Source organism: Bidens hawaiensis, unplaced genomic scaffold (genome assembly GCF_021521415.1).
Source record: "Bidens hawaiensis isolate Kalapana, Puna unplaced genomic scaffold, B.hawaiensis_p1.1 tig00063761_1, whole genome shotgun sequence".
Lineage (NCBI taxonomy): Eukaryota > Viridiplantae > Streptophyta > Magnoliopsida > Asterales > Asteraceae > Bidens > Bidens hawaiensis.
The window spans coordinates 2673-13856 of record NW_027501406.1 but is presented as its reverse complement, the minus strand read 5'-3'; the positions used below and the strand labels follow the sequence as shown (position 1 = coordinate 13856).

Below are 11184 nucleotides of genomic sequence, written 5' to 3'. Positions count from 1 at the left end.
TTTAAGATCAAAGTTTTGGAAATAATAAAGTGATTTTGGCATCCCAGAATATTCCCAGCCACTGATGAAACAAATCATGCAAAAATTGGGCGCCATCACGCAAATAAAAGAATGAGTAGCAAATTACTCAGAAAAATATAAACCTTCTCTTGCAAACATAGCACTGGATGGAAGGTATGCTTCAGCGACCTCTCTTAACACCATTGTCTTTTCAAATGCTTGAAACTATAAGAAAAAAATTGTGCGCTAGTGCTCCAAACCTGTCAAAGTATGTGCGCCAGCACACTCCACGTGTAGTGGCGAAACTTGGATGAAAATGCGAAGAGAGGCAGACTCGATAAGTATTAAAATTTGGGAAAATTCCCATAATAGCCAATTTAGAAATTATGTTTCCAAGATTATCCCCACTAATTCAAGTTTCCAACTTTGTCCCTTTGGTATCTTGTCGTCGACGACATGATAGTGAACACCGACGATGCGTTACTGAAACAAATAGAATAACGACACGTGGCCGGAATCTGTGTTGACGATGCGTTATGTTGCTAACGTAGGGTAGCAGCGATGCGTTAGTTGATAACGCATCGCTGCTACCCTATGTTAGCAACATAAACGCATCGTCAACCCCATGTTATGTTAACACATCGTCGGTGTTCGCTAACATGTCGCCGGCGACGAGATACGTTTATGTTGCTAACATAGGGTAGCAGCGATGCGTTATCATCTAACGCATCGTGGAACCCTTGCTTTAAGCATTAACGTATCGCCGCTACCCTATGTTAGCAACATAACATATTGTCAACCCTAAGTTATGTTAACACATCGTCGGTGTTCGCTAACATGTCGCTGGCGACGAGATACCAAAGGGACAAAATTGAAAACTTAAATTTTAGAGGACAAACTTGGAACCACATTCTATTAATGGGCTATTTTGGGAATTTTCTCTTAAAATTTTCAAAAATGAAGGAGTTTCGAAAGAAAATGAAAATGTGTAAATTTATTTTACACTAATTAGCAAAAAAAAAAAAAAAGGAAGAGGTTTTTTTTTTTGGGTGTACATTAATTTACACTTACAACCCCAACTAACCTATAATTTGGAAACTACTTTTACGTAATTTTCTTAGAATACGAGATAGGATGAGAATGCTCTAAAAAGTTGAGCTCAGGTATGAAACCTAGGATGTAGACTTCTTTGTCTTTTTGCTTTTTTATTAGTTGATGGACCCATATTTTACTATGTATGCATTTTCTTGTGAAATTTCTTTGTTTATATTAAGAATTTTTTTATAAAGTTTATAAAGAGTTTTTTAAGCAAAAGTCATAACTAAACTTAAAACTAGATTGAAAATTGGAAAATAAAGCCTATTCGGTTTCAGAAAATTAAAAGCATAAAACATATTAAAAACATTTTCGGTTTGTCTTTAAAAACAAATTTATATATGGAGGCCCATTTTCGCACAGGGTCCTCGACGTCTCTAGCATTCTCAGAGACGGCCCTGGTCGGTGGTTGGCTATATTGCGTGGCCCGTCGACAGGTTTACATAAAATGTTTTCTGTTATATCAAATGACTTTGTTTCTTACCAATAGGATGCTTGTTCTTATTAAAGAGTTACATTGTTCAAGGTTTAAACCTAGGGACCACAATGGTTAGTGTAAGGCCAATATTTATGATTAGCGATATCAAATTACGAAATCGTTAATTATAATTATGGTCAAGAAAATAACTAAAGCCGACGGAAAAACCAAACGCAAAACGAGAGCTTCGGGAACACGCGTTTAGCTTCAACGGGATTAGACTTCTAGAATGTTTGTGTTTGGCTATATATATGCCTTATGTATTTCATTTTAGTGTGTTGTAAGATGTAAATAACCACCCAAGGGAAGCTCACCTTGGGTGGGTCGGTTCTAGTTTAATGTTATTAATCTTTTACCGATTACGGAGTCGTTCACTATACTTATTATCTTTATATTTTTGTTCGATCGTTTGATTTACCGCACCCGTATCGACACGTTTATCGAGAGCAAAACCGTTCGTTGGTCGTTTTGGGATCTACTATTGGTATCAGAGCGGGTCGAATCTTATGATTCAACTTTGCTCTTGATATTCGGGTTCTATTTCCGCTATTACCCGAACCGAGACGTTAAAACCCGTTGAAGTTTTGAAAATAGAGTTTGAAGATCTTGGAAATAAAGTGGGAAATAAGTGTGTTTGAAGCATTCTCCTTGTAGATCCGGATGTTCATGATCTACAAGTGCCCGATCCGGGCGTTTCGGGAACCGTTCCGCCATACGCCGAAAGTCCGGTGACCTACAGCTCTTCCCGGTAACTGCTGGTGGTGGTGGCTGCGGTGAAAAAAAAAAGAAAAGAAAGAAAAGTGGAAGCTGGCGGCGGAGAGTGGCTGGCCGGAATTCATTTTTCCGGCGAGCTTGATGGCGGCGGAGATCCGGCGGCAGTGGCAGGTGGCAGCTGAAGTGGCCGGAGGTGGAGTTAAATGAAGGCATCCGGTTGTAAAAATGGTGGCGGCGGAAATGATGGAGGGTGACGGCTAGGTGGCCGGAAGCCGTTTTTCCGGCTGCCATTCACCGGATTCCGGCGGTTTTCCGGCTGGTCAGATCTGGTCACAAATTGATGATGGTTGAGACTGGGTTTGGAAGATGGAAGTTCCCGTGATGAGGCCGGAGGCGACGTCTCTTGGCGGGTTTTTCCGACGGCAAACATCTAGTTGCGACTGTCCATATGATGCTAGGGTTTGTGAGTTCTTCATCTCCTAGGTTTTTGTTATTTTAGTCTCGTTCATCAAATCATCAGGAAGTTGACTGGGCCTGCTTTGAAAACATATTTGGGCCTATGGTGAAGATGTACTATGGGCTGGGTTCATCAAACCTTCTTTTGGGCCTAATATATTTCTATATTAGGTATTTGGTGGATCATTCTCATATCTGCTGAATTATTTTTAATGGGCCAATTGTTTAACTTTTGGGCTGGATATTTTTTTTGCAAATTATATGGAACAATTTATGGCCCGAAAAGAATTATTGTTCCGGGTTGACCAACTGAAAAAAGTCAAATTGCTCGGTTTTCGTCATTGTTGGACCGTGTTCAAAGCATGTTATTTCTATATTATTTTCGAGGCGTTCGAGAAGTTGAGGAACTTTGAACATATTGGATACGAATTTGGACTTAAAGAGGAAATAACAAGCTTTGTTCATTTGATCGTTATCCCCGATAGTTCTTCTAACCTATACTGCTTGAAGATCCGAGATGGATAAAGAAGCGATAACTTCTTCATGAATGTATTAGGTGGATTATACCTTTAGGGGGTGATTGGAGAGGCTTCGGCTTTATCGGGTTGATTCGTGAAGATGCGAGACACAGTTCAACGATGTTTTGATATCACAAGCCAAGGGGGTGATTGTAAGGCCAATATTTGTGACTTGCGATATCAAATTACGAAATCGTTAATTATAATTATGGTCAAGAAAATAATTAAAGCCGACGGGAAAACCAAACGCGAAACGAGAGCTTCGGGAACACGCGTTTAGCTTCAACGGGATTAGACTTCTAGAATGTTTGTGTTTGTCTATATATATGCCTTATGTATTTCATTTTAGTGTGTGTTGTAAGATGTAAATCACCACCCAAGGGGAGCTCACCTTGGGTGGGTCGGTTCTAGTTTAATGTTATTAATCTTTTACTGATTACGGAGTCGTTCACTATACTTATTATCTTTATATATTTGTTCGATCGCTTGATTTACCGCACCCGTCTCGACACGTTTATCGAGAGAAAAACCGTTCGGTGGTCGTTTTGGGACCTACAGTTAGTTCAAGACTCACGTTGGTCTTAAGAATTTAAATGGCAACTAATCATCGACTAAAGTTGTAATGATTCATTGGTTGTGACTCTTTACGGAATAACCTATAAGTGAGTATAAGTAATCTGAACAACACCAGAAAAGTGGTCGCCATGTAATATACTAAAGCAAATCTGGCGTCTAGCAACAAACTATCTCTAAACGGTTCTATTTTTACAACCTAACTTTAAAATAACATATTAAAAAAAGTCAGGTGACTTAAATATGATAACAAAACTTTTGTTATGTTATGTTATGCATTTTAATGTGAATAGAGTTTCATGACACACGCATTGTTCTATTTTCATGTGATCCGTAGTTGCATCATTACTTAAACCCAAAAGCGTTCACATGATCCGTAGGTTTAACATGAAAGAAAAAAGAAATAATAATATCAAAGGACATGGTTATTTCACGTGTATGATTATGGATCGACTCACGACTAACAACATACTATCGCTAAACAGTTCAATTTTTACAACCTACATTTAAAATAACGTATTAAAAATAGGCAGACGACTTAAATATGATAACAAAACTTTTGTTATGATGTTATATTATGCATTTTAATGTGATGATGTTTTATGGCACAAGTGTGTAGGTCCCGTGACTGGATCAAAAAACACAACAAACTAAGTACTACTAATACGAGTTACAAATACGAAAGACTTAATAACAAAACCGGGCCTTACAAAGTGTTGCTTTAATTTCATGTGATCCGTAGTTGTATCATGACTTAAACCCAAAAACATTCACATGATCGGTAGGTTAAACATGAAAGAAAAAATAAATAAAATATCAAAGGACATGGTTATTTCATGTGTATGACCGACTCACATGCATGTTAAGTGTAATCTTATATAATATTCACATGTTTATGCTTTTTATATGTTCAATATGAAATTCTTTAGATTGATATAAAAAAAGAGAATTTCATACACAGTTGTTCTTCATAGTTAGAGATCCTTTATTTAGTTTATTATCATTTATATAAATGCATTTAAGTATTTAAAAAGAAAATACAATGATAAAATGAGTGTATGATTACATTGGGGATTAATTATTAATCATATATTAAGAAGTAACTTGGTTAGTTATGTTTCTTGGAATTTCACGACCCAACATTTTTTCCTTGTCTTTTTGTCACCATATATATTTATCTTTTTTCGTCTCCTACACAGCTACACTCATCGGTCATACTTTGTATTTTTGTCACTATACATAAATATTGTAAGTCATGTTAACACTTTATATGCTATTAATTTTATATATTCAATGTATAAATTTTCTTATAATAAAAATAACAATATATAGAACCTATACAGAACGACTTACTTCCCGTCACATACATATCACAACGCATAGAAGCTTTCAAATATTATTCAATTTAACCCGCTTCACCACAACACAAGTAAAAATAGTTGTCTATTACAAAAATGAGATGCTCTTAGTTAGTGTTTCCCAAATAATGTTTTAGAAAACCAGTTTAGTTTACTTCCCGTGTACTCATATGGTTCATGTCTTTATTAGTCAATTTTGTGTTAATTAGTCTAACACATATTACTACCCGTATAGCTTGAACGAACACCACCCCTCATACAACATTTTGAACTAACACCGCCTCATACGAATTACTACTCGTATAAACATTATGACTCGTAATTAAGTTGTTTTTTATTGACCTCGATCAACCGATACCTATAGACATATGTATTTATCAGTCGCTTTTGTGTTTGTGTTAGTCTAACACATCATACTACTTGTATACATGCATAATTTGAAAGAACACTATCTTATACGACTCGTATAAACATTATAACCCTTAAGTTTTCTTTTATTGATCTCAACCGATATCTATAGAAGTCTACTGAAAATGATTACCATGCATGTATTTGAGCTTAAAAATGTGATGGCATAACTACAATGTAAAAAAATATAAAAAGAACAAAATTATGTGCACTAATCAACTTCATATATGACATAACTAAACGACTTTCAATTCTTTATTTCAACAGATAATAACTTATACAAGTTCTGTTTTTTATTCATAGCTGAAAAACAAACAACATGAAATGGTAACATATATTATATCCCCCATCACTCAGATTCAGCTCCAAAGCTAACGATAGTCGAACAATTTCAGTAGCTAGTGGAGGAGGCAGCAACGGTCATTTAGTTCTGGTTGTAGCCGGTAATTGCCAAGCTAAGGCTCAGATCAAGAGCAGGGCCCACCACAGATGTATCTCCAACAACATTATCACCACCTGCAAATCCGAAAATGTCTAGCATATATACTTAAAATTAATTATGAAGACTTAAATGACGATTGTAATATTATAATAGAGTCGTGCTATATATACACCATCCAAGTGTGACTTCACACCAACGGTCATCCACAAAACACTCATAATGTCGTTTGACCAAAAAAGTCAAAATTTAAAATAAATCAGTTAAAACGGCCGTCCTAACCAGATGGTCAAACTTTGAAAACATTTGGTCAAAATGCCTTTATCCGAGAGGCAGTTTGAAACGATGTGGGACCAGGCATCATATGGTGCGTGCATAGCTGATCCTTTATAATATATAAAAGGAGAAAGTGAAACCCTAGGGTTTCATGATTGAGTTACCAACAGAAGGATCAGTGATCATCGGGCCTGCATTCTCCACACATGATTTATTAAGAGGGTGATTAGCAGATATAAGCGCATAATAGTCAGGTAAGTTTCGAGCTATCTTAACTCGCCATTCACTTATCGCTTGATCGCCAACCAACGTAGCAATTTCCAACCATCGGTAGGAAATTGATGCATCTTGATCAGGCTTCAACAACTTAAGCCACCTTAATCTGCAACTGTTGCCTATTTGTACACACACATTAATATATAGTTATTAAGCTGTTAACTGATTAGAAAATGCCTTATATACAATGAATGAACGTTTACCGCTTCTGTTTGGGAATTCTGCTGCTATTGTTCTCCAAACAAGTTTCTCCATGCAATTAGCAACCGCCTCAACTAGCTGACAGTCCCCCAATAAAGTCCAGCGGAGGCGCGGTGTGCTTCGCCGCTTTTGTTTGCCGTCACCTTCATCTTTTGGGCTTTTAGAGTCCTCAGAGTCATCATCAGAAATAATAACCACCTCCTGACTGTATATATGTCATAAACATACAAAATGAATAAAAGAAAAGGTACACTTTCATCATGTTATTAATATCATGGCCATTTTAAACATTTAATAAAACAAAGATGTTGTAGCATTTTGCATACCTTATTGATTTTTCTTTGTCATCAGAAACATGACTTGCTTGAGCACTGTAAGAAAGAAATTGTAAGCTTAATTCATAAGTTAAATAAATAAAATGAACTTATTGCTTAGAGGGAGGTTTGAATCACCTTTGAGGAAAGAAGTCGAAGTACTCCATTGTGGTTGTTTACAATTTGCCACAAAATCAATCTATTTATAGCAAAATTCACCATGTTGAAACATGAGGTGGGAGGGTGGAACATGCATGTTAATTCCACATGAAAGGCCTCATGTCATAGATCATAGATATGTCACATGTAAAGAACAACTGATGATACTCATGAGACACACACTGTGAAAGTCACAAGGTAAGAAGAATACGGTTGCGAACGATATCGTGTATCATTTTCTCAGGTGTATCCATGTTGATTTTGACGTTTTAGTCCTGACTCACCCACCATCTAAAAGAAAACTTATCACTGTGGGTATCTGGAAAACACCTGTTAGTTAGGTTTGTTAGTTAGGTTTCGAACCTAGTCATGAGTTCACTACTATTGCGCCCGAACAAAATTAAATTATTAAAAATGAAAAATTAACTTATATCTATTTTGAAATTTACAAATAATGGTAAAACGTTTCAAAATATGTTAAAAAGTTAATCGGCTTTTTTTTAATACATAGAAACTTAAATGTATTTCAACTTAATTTTTTTTAAGTATACAACTTAAAATCATTAAAACTTAAATTTGAATCTTTGTAATGATTATTTTTGTTTACCTTAAAAATATCCAAAACTAGAAGAGTATGTTTTAAAACTTAACTTTAAAAAAAATAGAATTATATATAAAAATAGAATCAAATAGAGTAATTATATATACAAGTAGAGTAATTATATAATTACATCATAGAATAATTTTCTATGATGTAATTATATAATTACTCTACTTAATTCTCACGTTTAGCACGTTAATTTCATTTGTATTTGATCCAAACCCATATATATATACATATATATATATATATTGGATCATTTCAGAAGTTTTTTTACAGCGAGAAGTGCGAGAAATGAAGGTGTAACTCCATTAATCCCTAATTTCACTCCCTTTTTATGTGTAGGTGCATTGTGTAGGTTCATATGTATGTGTGTAGCTACGTATGTTTGTATATGTGTACATATGTTTGTATATATGTATGTATGTTTGTATGTGTGTAGGTACATATGTTTGAATGTGGCTCGGTACATTTATATGTTTATAGATAGGTTTGAATGTGTAATTAAGACATAAATACAATCAACCTACATATATGTATGTAACATCATATGAAAGGGGGTGAAATTAGGGATTAATGGAGTTATACCTTCACTTCTCGAACTTCTCGCTGTAATATCACTTCTCGCAAGATTCATCCCCTATATATATATATATATAAGATTAGGATCATGAGAGAACTTTTGTGAATGAGAATTATGAGAACCATTTTAGACCACAAAAACCCAAAAATAAAAAAAAATCATAAAATAAAAAAAACACAAAAATCAAAAAAAAGTAAAAAGAAACAAAATTCTTATTTTATCATCCCGGTTTCATAAAAAAAACTCGGTTTAGCTAAATTATATACACATATGTATAATATATACATATATGTACATTTACATGTTTTTTTTGTACACATGTGTATAATTTAAGATAAATGATACTGTATATATGTGTATATTACGTAACTAAAGATTATATAAAATTATACATATGTGTATAATACGACTTTTTTTTATTTTTTTTAATGAAACTGGAAAGAAATATAAGAATTTTGGTTTTTTTACTTTTTTAAAATTTTTATTATTTTTTGTTTTATGATTTTTTAAAATATTTTTTTAAAAGTGTTTTTAGTGGTACAAAATGGTTATCAAAGTTATCAATTTGCAAAGGGTTCTCTTAGGATCATTACCCTATATATATATATATATGTTTAAGATCATAAAATTGTTAAGGGTTTCAATCAAATACAAATGCAAGTAACAAGCTAATTGTGAGAATCAAGTAGAGCAATTATATATATGCAAGTTATGATGTAATTACATAATTACTATATTTGTATATATAACTACTCTGCTTGGATCTCACCATTAGCACGTTAATTTCATTTGTATGTTAACTTTCTTTAATTATTAAAGTTAAAATTTTTAGTTTAAAGAAAATGAATATTAAAGGGTAGACGCTTGTGTAAGAAAACCTAACTTTAAAAACTTAATTTTGTAAAAAATAAACCGTATGTTTTAAAAACTTAAAATTATTAAAACTTCACTTTTTTCGAAAGTATTTTTGAAAGTTAAAGTTAAGAAAAGTTATTTTTTAATTCTTTATGAATATTTATTTTTAAAATTTTGTGCCAAACAAAGAAGTAGGCCTTTTGGGACAAAACAATATTTTCTTTTTCAAAGTAGGAGGTTTCCTTGTTAATAGCGTATGTTTATCGGCGTGTCAAGTTTGGAGCGTATATAAAAATTTAGAGCATTCCTAGCATGTCCTTTATCCTCATCTTTATAATTAAACTACAAAATATTACATTAATCTCTCTTATTCAATTAAATAATATTATTTTATAACTTTATCATTACAATTTTCTCTCTCTCTACTCACAACCAGAAATATTAAAAAATAAATAACTGCAAATAAAGTTTCTCCAAATTTACAAAGAATCACTACATTTTTTCTCTCCATCCTATAATTTACATTCACAGTCACTCAAAACCTCACTTTTTAATTTACAAACTCTCTTCACATAAATATAGGATATGGGTTAAAAATGCTCTAAGGTTATTTTAGGAAATTTCCTAAATGTATGTTAAAAAGAACGGCTTATGTATAAAAAAGTTTTCTATTGCTTTTCCTTGGTGAGTGGAAACTTGTATAGTGTTTATTATTTGGTTTTTTTACAAATCAATATATATTTTTTATTATGAGACTTAAAATTTTGTGAGAAACGACATATTTCCGTCATCTATTGAAACTATTATGCTATAAACTCTTTAGTGTTTTTTGTTTTTCTTTTAAGTTTTAACAACAAATTTCCACATTTGCTGAGCATTTGTAAAGATTTGAATTCGTAACCTCATATTTTTAAGAAGGAATGTTATATCACTAAACCAATAGATCATATGTTACAAGCCCTTTAGTTACATATCATACATGAAATTTTGAAATGCAACATACAGATTTAAAGCAAGTAACATTTTATTAAACACTTAAAACAACTTAAATTAAAATGGTTTTATCCTGTTTTTCCCATCAAATTAACGAGGATGTTGAAGCTCGAATCAGTCTCGAGTTGACGGAGAAGGGAGAGGTTGAGTAAATCCAGATCTGTCGTTTTTGTTTGGCCCTGCGTCATCATAATCCAACTCCATGATCTTCTTATATTCCTGTACCGAGAATTTAAAAAAACTGAAAAACTGTATTGGTGAAAAAATTATATGTACAGAAGAAGATATCATAACATTCAAACCAAGATAGGCTTATGACTAACAAATAAATTTTAAAATAAATAATAAATATGCATGCAGTTATGAAATTACAAACAAGAAATAATTAACTACAAACAAGATATTAATTAAATAAACCTGAAAATGATGAGAAGCAAAATGATGAATCTCCTTTGAAGATCTCATGATCAATTTCCTACATGATCCTACAATAACTAGATATGATTGAGAATTGAAAGCTAATAACAAAACCAATTTGAGGGGTTTTAAATACCAGTTTGTAAGAACATAAACACGAGAGCCACGGCGATGAGCAAAGGCAACGATCGAGCCATTTTCAAGTTGGTCTTCGATCTGTTGCGGTTGATCATTGGTATTTATAAACCGAATCAGCCATTAAAGGTGGTGGTGAGCTAGCGTTGACATATAGAGACAATCTAGGATCAGGTTGGTTGCTTCCATGAACTGAAATTAATAAACTAATGCATGATCCATCAACTTTAAGAAACGTGAGAGTAGCTTTAATTTGAATCATCACATCTTTAAAATATTAAACATAAAAAAAAGTTTCTTTTAATTTGTACGATTTGTCGATTGTATAAAACTAA

The 11184-nt window shown here is 33.2% G+C and overlaps 1 long non-coding RNA gene across 1 annotated transcript; it reads right to left on the bottom strand.

Moving 5' to 3' along the window:
- Window positions 1-10261: 10261 nt before the first annotated feature.
- LOC143604035 (uncharacterized) lies at window positions 10262-10942 on the bottom strand. Its single transcript, XR_013148214.1, has 3 exons — window positions 10851-10942; window positions 10715-10782; window positions 10262-10516 (listed from the first exon to the last, which is right to left on the bottom strand). It is a non-coding gene; the product is annotated as an uncharacterized LOC143604035 (long non-coding RNA).
- Window positions 10943-11184: the final 242 nt, after the last annotated feature.